This window comes from Sorex fumeus, unplaced genomic scaffold (assembly GCF_029834395.1).
Source record: "Sorex fumeus unplaced genomic scaffold, SorFum_2.1 ptg000036l, whole genome shotgun sequence".
NCBI classification, from domain to species: domain Eukaryota; kingdom Metazoa; phylum Chordata; class Mammalia; order Eulipotyphla; family Soricidae; genus Sorex; species Sorex fumeus.
In genome coordinates, this window is record NW_026606093.1 from 18,287,712 (window position 1) to 18,300,622 (window position 12,911).

At 37.7% G+C, this 12,911-nt stretch overlaps 1 protein-coding gene across 1 annotated transcript in view; it reads left to right on the forward strand.

Annotated features, from left to right (window-relative positions):
* The window catches only part of MYOCD (myocardin), a 119,965-nt gene that overhangs the window by 6,620 nt on the left and 100,434 nt on the right, over positions 1-12,911 (forward strand). The gene's annotated exons all lie outside the window — the stretch shown is intronic.

Consider the following 12,911-nt stretch of genomic DNA (forward strand, 5'->3'; position numbering starts at 1 on the left):
AAAGATACATGCTTTTTTTCACAGTGCTTAGTTTATCAGGTTAATCTCTGTATTGCAGACTGTTAACTAACCTCACCACTATGCAGGTTGAGCTCTTCTAGTTGTCCTTTGTGGTTGCTTGTTTACATGCAAGCTCATTCTTCACTCACTTGCTCCTCAAAATTGATATTTATTGGTATAAGCACTATCTCCTAGGAATGTCTGTGATAGGATTATAATCCAGGTCCTCAAGAAGTTTACAAGCAACCTGGAAAAAGTCAACGGAAATTAATTAGTTTATTAATTCATTCATTTACCATTGGTTTTCTATCGTTTTCTTGTAATGGAGAAGACGTAATTAAATTAGTAACATAATTGGGAAGCAAAACAGACAGATTCCAGGCCTTCAAAGAGTTGACCTTTACTTTTTCATAGAGCCAGCAAACTGCTTTTAGAGTCCATGCAAGAAGAATACAATTAGCTAAACCTTAAAATGAATGTATTATGAGGAAGTAAGATGTGGCTCAGGTAGTAGAGCATGTGGATTGCATATGTGAGATCTGTATTCAATCCGTGGCACTTAAAAGAACCCCCAGACCCATCCCCCACCCCCCAGCACCATTAAGAGTTGCTTTGGCTCCTGAGTCGAAGTAACTCCTACAAGAACAGCAACAACAGAAATGGAGTATTTTTATTCCTAATTAGGAATTTGGGCTGGAGCAATAGCACAGCGGTAGGGCTTTAGCCTTACATGCAGCCAACATGGCTGACCCGAGTTCGATTCCTCTGCCCCTCTTGGTGAGACCGGCAAGCTACCGAGAGTATCTTGCCCACACGGCAAAGCCTGACAAGCTACCCATGACCTATTCTATTTGCCAAACACAGTAACAATTCTCACAATGTTACTGGGCCCTCTCGAGCAAATCCATGAACAACGGGAAGACTGTGACCGTGAATTAGGAATTTAGAAAAAATTTAAGTCAAAGGGAGATTTTAAGTTCTTGCTAAGATTTCCTACTTGAGACCATTGATCTCCCTCAGGGAGATTCTATTAGATTGTCTATATACCATGTGATCTTCACTCACCTTTTTCAATACAATGGCAAGAATCCCAACTTCCCCCTAAAACAGCTTTGTCTTATTTTTATCCATAGTTCTCATCACAGTTGGTCATTTTACTTGGTTATTTATTTGCTAATTGTCCACAAGAGCAGGAACTTTATTTGATTTCATTGCTTTATCCCCCACTGTAAATGGGAAACTATGACTGGCACAAAAAAGACACCATTAAACATACACTGAGCATATGTTTCATTTTTATCCCAAAGTCTATTTAGAAGTAATAAAAATTTATTAAAACATGTTCTTCTCAGGGCTGGAGTGATAGTACAGCAAGTAGGGTGTTTGCCTTGCATACATCCAACTGGGTTCCAATCCATATGGTCCCCAAGCACCACCAGGAGTAATTCCTGAACAGAGAGCCAGGAGTAACTTCTGAGCATCGCTGGGTCTGACCCAAAAAGCAAAAAAATAATTTTTAAATCTAAATAAGCAAATAAATAAAATATTTTTGTATAATTTTATGCCAACATATTCATGGGTTAAAATAGTTATAGAATATCTGAATATATATAAATACAAAATTCTGATAGTGGGAAGAGTAAATAAGAATGTAGCCCAAGCTAAGAAAAAAATTATTGGTATCCTTGGAATAGGCAGTTCTTGCATGCATGTTTATTATTGAGAAAATCAATAAAACGTTTATTAATGGGTTAGTTATAACAGTATTATAGTGTGGTTTGGTCCAAGGAATAATTATTAATTTTGTGTGCCAGAAGTTATGTTGATTAAAAATACATTTTTAAAAGTTGAGAAGCATTGAATTATAGCATTACATATTCATCATAAAAGTCACCCCATCTCCCTCATTTACTTTTACCCCATATCCTTCCCTTCTGGCCACCACTAGTTTTTTACATTGTAAATGTTTATATAGTTGTAGGAGTATAATGTTACCACAAGACTACACCCACAACCAGCTTCCCACTTACCTTCCACTACTGTCCATAGAATGCTTCTCTCCAATTCACCTGACTCTACATAACCTACCTTCTGTTGCTAGGCTGTAATGGTTTATTTTCTCACTGTATTTTATATTCCTTTATTTATTTTCTTTACAAACTACCAATGAATGAGATCACCTGTTATTTCTTTCTTCTTCTGAATTATTTTGCTTGTCATGACACCATCCAGTTCTTTCAATATTGTAGCAAAATGCAAGAGTCTATCTTTTGGGGCCAGAGCAATAGTACAGTGGGGAGGGCATTTGTCTTGCAAACAGCCCACCTGGCTTTTATCCTTGACATCCCCAAGCACCACCTGGGTTTTATACTTGGCATCCCCAAGCACCACTTTAATAACTCCTAAGTGCAGAGTCAGGAATTGCCTCTGAGCATTACCAGGTGTCACCCCAAAATTAAAAAAATTCTATGCTTCTTTTAGATAAGCAGTATTTATATATATGAATATATATTAGATAAGTAGTATTAATATCTATATATATATGGACACTTGGGTTGTTTCCCAATATTGTTTCCCAATATTGTGAATAGCAATGCAATAAACATAAGGGTGCATGTATATCTTGAATTTGTGTTGTTTACGAGACCAAAAAGAATCACATTCATCTTTTTATTTTTTGGGGGGGGCAGGGGTTAGGGCCCCAGAAATGCCCAAGGATCACTCCTGGTGGAGCTGGGGGACCATATGAGCTACCAGGAATCAAACCTGGACCAGCTGTTTGCAACTCAAAGAGACAGAAGATGCTGAATAGAAAATGCTGTGGCATAAAGCGGTCTTTAATCTCCTTCCATTTTAGTGGTAGTCCAGCAGATGGTGATCAGCTGCCTTGCATCTCTGCCCAGGTCATAAAGAAGGAAGCCAGCAGACACATTTCACAGGTGCATTTCCCATCTCATTTTTGCTCTTCTGCAGGGAGAGCAGTAGTGGGGCGCTCATCATACTCACATTCTGCCTCCATGATCTTGGAAGTGAGCTCAGCTTACTGGGCCCCTGTTTCCAAGCTATTAAAATGTCCTGGACATTTGTGAGAAAAAAAACCTTTGTAGAATTAATGAGAATTTCTTTGACAAAAAGATTTTTTCTTATCTATTTGTAATAATTTCTCAAGCAGGCAGCAAATGAAAAGAATAGAGCAGTTTAAAATGTGTTTGATTGCTATAAACATTATTCAAGCAAAAACAAGTAGACAAAAGCTTTTTCTGCATCCTTAAAAATTTCATATTTCCATTTTCAACTGTATCAAGCAAGTAGCATTTTGTTCTTTCAAAATCAGTCATTTGCCCAAACTTCTATTCTGATATTATCTGATGAGCTAGTCTAGACATTCATTTCTAGATTTAAAAAAAAAAACAGGGGTCTCCAACCAGTTAAAATAATTGAATTATGTGGGCTGGAGAGATAGTATAGAGGGTAGAGTGCTTACCTTGTATATGATTGATCAGGTTAATAGTACAGTTTAAGGAATTATAAAATGACCAGCAGAAGAAACTCAAAACAAACTGAAGGGGGAAACAATAACAAAATTTAGAGCAGAATTCACTGAAGTGTATACTGAAAAACCAATTCAGAAGATGAAACCAAGGGCAGGTTCATTGAAATAAGAATCAAGATTGAAAAACCATTACCAGGACTCGCAAAGAAAAAGAGAGAGGAATATTATAAACCAAACCAGAAAAGGAAGGGAAATGCCACAAGAGGTACCACAAAAGTTCAATGGATCACCAGGGATTACAATGGGAATCACTGCAAAAAATAATCCATTTCAATGGATAAATGTTTGGACTTTAAAAGCCTTCCATGTTAATTAATGGTAGTTACCTGAATAGACTATTTATTATCAAGGAAATTGAAATGATAATAAAAAATCTCCTCCAAAACAAAAGCCTGAGTTCAGATGTATTTACTAGCAAATTCTTCTGAGCCTTCAAATCTGTTTATTTGAGGGGAAAAATAAACTCAGCAAACTTTTGAAAGCCAACAAGTATAGTCATCCTATAGTCCTATAGAACTATTTGTAGTTATGTAAGAAGTAAGCATTAACAGAATACAGAATGGTGACGAGGCAATAAGATGAAGTTAATTAAAAAAACAAAGATTCAAGCTTTCAGTTAGATGATAATGGAGATTTGAGGTTGAAATTTTCTAAGACAACCAACCTTGTGTTCCCAACAGGAAAAAAAATATGTGAATTTGGTATAAAAATTAACTTAATTGTGATATTATTTTACAATGTATGTGATTATCAAATCATCATATTTTCACTTTAAATTAATTTTTGTTTTCTTCTATTTGTATAATACAATTGAATTCTATGTAATACGTTGAAATTATGTATCAATTACACAAATAAGCAATTTAAATTATAAATTAGACTTCAGCAAAACATTTTTAAAAAACTATCTAACAGTTATCATCGGATGAAAATAGACAAGTACCAGTGAATCAGAACTGTATGTGAAATTGTGCAAATGTTTATATTTATGCTTTCGAATGATGATAGCGATTCAAATCAGCAATAAAATATGTCACAAATATAAAATAGACTATCAGCTTGGAAATTAATGTATTGAGATATTTTATAATAAATCTTAAAAATTAATTTAGTTTGAATTGAAGAACCAGAGAACGATATAGGTTAGAAGAAAACTAAATAGAGCAATCGTAAAATCTTGGAATGGGACAGATCGTCCCAAGCTTGTCGCCGAAGTTAGAACAAAAATAAAATTTGACATATTTGGACCACTTAAAAGTTTAAAATAACTGCATGGAAAGAAAATCACCAAAAAAATTTTAAGTGAAATTAGATTGGAAGAACCAGATTGAAATGTGTATGCCACAGTTATTAAAAGAACTATAAACAAACAAAAAAGAAAATTGAGACCACATAACCTGAAAGAAAAATATAATTTAAGGGGTCAGAGTAGCCAACATATACATGCAATTTACTCAGCTCACTAAATCCAAGAAATGTAAATTGAAACAGCAAATCATTTTTTTCAAATACAAAATTAGGTAAAATTTTAAAATATTGGCAACACTCAATGCCTCCTTTGCAAACTACAACACCCAAAAGGAGAGAGAGAACAAAAGGGTATGCCCTGCCACAGAGGCAGGGTGGGATGGGGGGAATGGGGGGGTGGGAGGGATACTGGGACTCATGGTGGTGGAAAATGGGCACTGGTGAAGGGATGGGTACTTTATCATTGCATAACTGAAACCCAAGCACAACAATTTGTAAGTCTACAACTGTACCTCATGGTATTTCACTAATAAAAATTTTAAAAAATAAAATAAAATAAAATAAAATATTGGCAACATCAAATATTACACAACTGTAGAGAAATAAGCACATGTCTGGTTGATGAGCAATAAAAAACTTACACAAAGCTTTGAACACAATTTGACAGTCTCTGTTAAAATTCAAATGTGCCTTGCAATTAACTAAGATACTTCAAGACATTTAATTAAAATATGTGTAGGTATAGAGATTTTTATTGCATCAGAATTTATAATGCAAAGAAAAGACAGAACATAAACATTTATCAAGAGAGGCATACTTTATTAAATTTGATGTTCTTATACTATGAGATAATGTGAAATATAATGCAAAGCAAAAAATATACTAAATTTTGTATGAATCAACCTATGAAGATCTCCAAGATATACAACTAATTGTTTAAGGCAGATCATGAAGCAATCAAACATCAGTTTTGTATTTGTGCTTTAGAAATCTATTTTTATGTATAAACAGAATAAATATGTCAAACTGTTCTTAGAAATTCCTAGAGGAGGAGGGAATGTCTTCATATTATTAATCTTTTAAAATAATGACAAGGGCAAGAGGTATGACTTAACAGACTGAGCTTCATGCTCTGCGTGCAGGAGGCAATGCTTTGATCCCTGGCACAGTTTCCCAAGCACAACCACAAGAAACCCCTGGCCTCTGAACCAGGAGTAGGCATCTACATGCTGCAGGTGTTACCCAAAGACAAAAATCAAACCTACCCAAAGTACAGGGAGAACGTGATTTGGTAACAGTAGGAAAATTGGACTTCTGTAAATCTAATCGTATAGATAAATATCCCAAAAGGGATTTAGAGAATGTGAATACCAACCTAATTATATATTTTAAATTTCTCACATGGCATAAGATATTAGAAGACAATTTTTAAAGTCAGCACCTTACACACTACACTATAAAGAAACAAAGAGACAGAGAGAGAGAGAGAGAGAGAGAGAGACAGAGAGAGAGAGAGAGAGATCAAATTATGCATGGTCAGGCCAGAACAATAGTACAGCAGGTAGGGTGTTTGCCTTATACACGGCCTACCAGGGTTTGATCCCCGTCATTTCATATGGTCCCCTGAGCACTGCCAAGAGTAATTCCTGAGTGCACAGCCAGGGAAGTAACCCATGAACATATATACAGGACCATTTCTGGTTTGTTAATTTTTTTCAGGATCATTTCTTAATCATTCTTATATTTAAAAAAAGCAAAAGAAAATACCTTTAACAGTTGATTTTCTGGAGCCTAAGAGATAATATAGGAGGTAAAGCATTTGCACCATGTGTTGTCTCCTCAGTATGACCAAGGATAATTCCTGAGTACAGTGCCAGGAATCATCCCTGAGCACAACCTATATATATATATATATATATATATATATATATATATATATATACACACCACAGGGTGTATATATATATATATTAATTATATATATATAATTATATATATATTTATATATATATATATATTAATATATATTAATATATATCTCAAAGATTTTAAATTTAGCCAGTTTAGGAATCTAAATAAATTTAGGAATCTAAATACACCACACAACATGCTGAAAGGTTAAAAGCACACAAAAAAAATCCTAAAAAAATCACTGTATCATTGTCATCCCATTGTTCATCAATTTCCTTGAGCAGGCACCAGTAACGTCTCCATTTGTCCTAGCCCTGAGATTTTAGCAAGCACCACATTGGAGGCTCTTTCACAGTCAAGGGAATGAAACCCATCATTGTTACTGGTTTTTGGCACATTGAATACGCCATGGGGAGCTTGCCAGACTCTGCCGTGCGGGCAGGATACTCTCTGTAGCCTGCCGGATTCTCTAAGAATAAGAGCTAGACAGTAACAGGTCGCTTCCGGGAACTTGGTTTTATAGTCTCTGGGTCTTGGTCATTGATGGGATTACACAACTCCGGGGGCAGTTGGTGGGTGTAACTGCCTACCTACTGGAATTTGGGGGATCTGGGTGGAGGAGGCCCAGCCTCAATCCAAGTAGGCTTGGCCATCTCTGCCCCAGGTCCCACACATTGTGTTCCTCTGCCAATTTCTTCATGCGTGAGGCTCGTCCGAGCATGTGAAGAGTGGTCTTGAGCATGCCTATGGCTGGGTTCCGAAGGTTTATTTTATTTTATTTATTTTATTTTATTCTGTCACTGTCACTGTCCTCCAGTTGTTCATCAATTTGCTCGAATGGACCCAGTAACGTCTCCATTGTGAGACTTGTTGTTACTGTGTTTGGCATATCGAATACACCACAGGGAGCTTGCCAGGCTTTGCGAGATACTCTCGGTAGCTTGCCGGGTCTCCAAGAGGGGCGGAGGAATCGTACTTGGGTCTGCCTGGTCGGCTGCGTGCCCTACCACTGTGCTATCGCTCCAGCCATTAAAAATAAAAACAAAAACATTTAAAGTACTTAGCTTGGGTATTTGTTTGTTTTGTTTGGGGCTACACAGGGCGTCCTCCTGTCTCTGCTCTTAGACATCACTCCTGAGGGTGCTCAGAGAACCATCCCAGGGCCAGGGACCCAACCTGTGTCAATCACATGCAAGGCAAGAGCCCTGTCCGCTATGCTGGCTCTCTGACCCCTCAAAATAATTCTCTTTGGATGGAGAGATTATAAGTTACCTATTGAGTGTCCATCTTCTATATACTAGCATAGTCTTGGTAATATATCAGTTAGCCTTGAATCATGTCTTATTTGTTTTTTTTAAGTCATGCAATAATCGAGATCTAAGATATCTTATCTATATTGATATCATTTGGAACCACTAAATCAGGATTTGGCTGAGACATGAGAGATTAAATTATTATTAAATTTCTACCAATCAGACAAGTGCACATCTGGCTAGTACCAAGGAAACTTGCTCTTCAGACCAGACTGAAAACTCACAACCCCTAATTTGTGTTGAAAAATCTGTAGTTCGTAGCATATGCTCTACAGTCTGACTGGCGTGTTTCTGATCTTGGCTGCACCCTCCTCACTCTCCACCTAAGCATGAGTTTCAAGTTCTCAAAACTCCTCTTGTCCATTTATAAATGTGGAAACAAAAAACAATTCTCTCCCATGGACACTTTGTGAAGCCTAAATGTGTTTTGCTTAGTTAAGGAATGTACTCACAAACTCAATCACTGTCACTCTCCTCCCATTGTTCATCGATTTGCTCATCACGGTTAGCTTGCCAGGCTTTGCCGTGCAGGCGAGATACTCTCGGTAGCTTGCCAGGCTCTCCGGGAGGGGTGGAGGAATCGAACTTGGGTCGGCCATGTTGGCTGCTTGCAAGGCAAACTCCCTACCCACTATGCTATTGCTCCAGCCCAATTGTCATACATTTATATTAAATATATTTGGACATGTTAATTTATAAAATGTTACCTTAAAATATCACATTGTTTCCAAGTTAATAATGTTTTTTTCAAGATAATACTGTTTTGATTAGCCTATTTTGATTATCTTTCATCTTGTTGCTAGCTATTCTTGTTTTTTCATTGCATGTTGTTTGTTTCAGAGTTCTGACAATTACTACTGCTATACAAAGTATGTTGTTTTCTATAGAGTACTCGAATTACATGTCAACACTCCCTTTTTCAAAGAATTTTTGAAGTGGAGAGTATTATCCTTTCCTTTCTTCAGTGAGAGATGGTTGCCATCCTGCTCAGATTTTTATGTTTCTGAAGAAAAACCCACACTGTCTGGAGCTCAGCATGGTTTCCTCTGGCTTGTTGAAAGGATAACCAAGGGCTCAGAGCTGTTTGCAAGACCATATACCCTAAACACTTACCACTGAAGATATTACCCTTGTCTAAAACCAAAACCAAAACCAAAAAGAGCTCTTCCCAGAGACAAATTTTTTGGTATCAGATAATAAAACAATCTGCTAAACTGTAATACCTTATTTTTTTATGTTATCCTAAATCTTCACCAAAAAACACACACAAATTAAGATGCAAAAGGTCAGTTAGTAAGTTTTACTTTCACACTAACTCTGTGATATTGCAAAGTGGATCAGAGGAGAAACTACAGGTCATGGACACTAAGGACTTTTCCCAAGGTCACCAGTGAAACGGAAGTGTGGTCTCTCTGGGCTTCCAGAACTGAGTCTGCCATGTGATCCTCCTGTGGAATGTGCAGTGGGGGACCAAACCGTGAAAATAGACAGATGTCTGGCACTGACATTAACGGTTTTCTCAACTATTTGCTCCCTAGCTTCCAGCCTTCTTTTCACACGGGCTTTCTCTGCACATGACACCCTAAGCACTGCTGAGTGTCACACTGATGACCCCCAGCAGAGCCAGGCCCTCAGCAGCCCTGCCTCAGACCTGAGTGTCACAGAAGAATATATAAGCAGGAGTGCTGCTCTGACCACACCTCTGGGTGATAGTTGATTTTTAGAACCTCTCAAAATGCTCACATTCTTTGTAATATTATGTACATAACATAAAGTTTAAGGTAAGGCTTGAAATGTGCGAGAAGTGGGGAATGTTCTAAAGTACTAAATATTGGATGCAATCAGAACATTAAATGCTACTTTCAAAGAATATGATGGAAAGATGAGTAAGATGGAAAGATGTTTATAATTCAAAAAGGATGTTTTGAAATTTATTATTTAGTCAAAATATATAATATACACAATGCCAATTCTTAGGACATTTGGGGGTCGATTTTTTTCACAGTATTTACATATATAAGCATTAGAAGGAAGCAAGCAAGGTATTAAGAGGTAGTTGCTCCTACAGACTTAAGTTGCCGTTGATTTTGCTTTCTTTCTCAAAAATCTGTTTATTTTCTGAATTTTTGTCATAATAATGAATTGTTTTAAATCAGGGGAGTAATTTGGAATTTGGAATTTTAAAAGAATCTAAATCTATATTCAAGGATCATAACAACCTCTAATAAAAATTTTTTCTCTTAATTTCAGAAAAATAGTTTCATTACTATTAACGGCATGCGTTAATGTCAGTAATGACCACTATAATTATGATATAGAGTGCAATGGTATATTAATGAGTTCCTTATGGAAATACAAAATCAAGGTTCAGAAAGGGTTAAAAGCCTCAGATTGACCTGTGAACACACAAAGACACAAGCAGACATGACAGAGAAGACCTCACACTGTACTTCCTGCTCTTGTAGCTTGTGATCCCTTCCAGTAAGCAGGCTGGACGGACACAAGGACACAAGGAGACAGGTATCAGATGCCTTTGCGGAGGGCCTACCCTCAAGCAGCACTCAAGGGAGCAGAGCAGGTGGCGGGTCTTTCCCCAGACGGCCCTGCCGATGTCCCAAGGCTGCACACACTGTCTGCTTACTTCAGTGTGGCTCTACGCCATGAGGTACATAAACAAGTGGGGAAAACCTCTGAGAGAAATCCTGATGCCCAAATGGAGTGATTTGTCTTCTGAAATTATTGTTTGAAATTGTTTATGTCAGTTGCTGAGTTTCTGTTCTGTACTTCAGAGACCTGTTTGTGAAGGAAATGAAAATTCCCTGCAGCTAAACAGCTTCCCTAGTCAGGCAGTTCTGGTGACCCTGTGACCTGCTACTTGCCTGTCCTTTAAACAGGCAGGGGAGGAATTTAAGAAGATTCACTACAAACCCATTAGCGCACCCTAAAATTAACCGCTGTTTCTGTATTTTCTGGGCACTGCTTTAAGCATGCAGCTTGTACTAATTTCATCCTCACCGCAATCCTATACAAGGTAGTATAATTCCCCCCACTGCCCTCATTGGGAGATTCATAAAGCAAATGAAGCACTCAGACATTTAGGAAATTTTACTAGATTCTATAATAGAACAGATAAAAATGTAAACTCATGCACTCCTGGCCTCAGAACTCATATTATTTTTAACAACTATCCTGTTCTTCTCACAGTCACCTAAAGTAGTCAGAGGTGACGTTAGCCATCTGAATTTTTTATCTCATCCTCCAAGAGAGTGTGCAAATTGTGCATTTTGCCCTCTTAGTGACATTGTAAGCCCCGCGGCATTTCCACTTGAGGCCCACATTCCACTTCCCTTTAGTGTCTAAAGATATTGGAACATACGAGCCTTAAGCTCACAAACCTGGCAGCTTTGTGAGTAAGAGAGAATTCCTTTTGAGGCATGAATTAGTCTTCTTCAAATGTTTTGACAAACCGAGTGTGGTGCTTAGGGAAAGAATAGCTTCACATTGTTTGTGTGAACAGACATTTTGTTAAAACAACTTTAGACAGTGCCTGATGCTTGATCATTGAAATAGTTGCATCGTAATGCTGAATTTGGGCTCTTGATATTTGAATATTCTTCTATTTTTACGCTCTAAATATCCAGTTCTAGAAGCTGTCCTGAATTAGTATCTCTCATTTTCCTTCAAGGAAGCAGTGGGACACTCACTCGGATTAGAGAAGCAGTATGTGTAGCGCCAGGCTGATATACCAGCTCCTCTGTGAGTGCCATGAGGATCAATCTAGTACCTTCATCTGTGGTTACAATAAAATTCATTTAGCACCTCCAGGTTCTTCCTTTCCTGGATCACCAGTGATTTAACTACTGTTTTCACCTCCCTTCCGGAATGCTTTGGCAGTGGGAGGGAAAGGAGCCAGAACCCAATGCTTGTCTACTGTGAACACTTGGCCATGCATTGTCACAGAGGGAAGTTGGGGCACAGAAAACAATGATTATTGGTACCTGGAATCAGACAACAAGGAGAAGAATGTGCCCAAAGACCGGCACTGTACACAAAAATTATTCCTGACTGTCAGATCAGGAAGCATGGCTGGGATTATGGTAGGCCACGGCATGGACACCGTGATCTATTAAACTGCACTCTCAGCTGATATCAGTAACTCCTGCTCTTCTTTACTAGACAATTTAAGGCCTGTGTGCTCCAGGGAGAAAAACTCATACCATATCAGTGATTCAGGTCACTCACATGGAGATATCTTGTCTAAGAATCAAATAATATCTGGTAGAAGAGAAAAGCTGGTGAACAGGCCACTTGTTGGGCAAAAGGAGACTTGTCTTTATTAGGTACATTCCAAAAACCAGTGTCCAAGTATTATAGGGATGTGGAAAAAAAATGCATGAGAAGCCCTGTTTGTCATTTTATAGGAAATGTTCATTGGTCAGCAGTGTTCTTGAAAGCAACAGTGTGAAAAATCAGGACTTGTTCGTGAAACGTTGCCTAGCTAAAATCTACATCTAATCCAACTGGAATGGCATGGTGAAAAACTAAATTACAGACAGGTACTGCTGCCCTTTCTGAAGGCAGAACTTCATTTGGCTGCTGTTCTGTTATGCCGAAGGTGAATGGTTTCCACTGGCATTGTAAAGAGAAGCAGCAAAAACAGTCATCCTCGATGCTTTCCATGACATACTTAGCTCAGGTTCCTATGGAAGCCAGAATTGTGCTTTGATGTCTATGTTTCAGCCATTTTCCAAACTCGAGGACCTCGCCTGTAGGATTTTTAATTTTTTTTTAATTTAAAGTCCGTGATTTAAAAAGTTATTCCTATCTGATCCTTATCTCCCCTTTTCTTCCCTTCTCATCATTCTCTCCCACTCCAATTCCTTTCC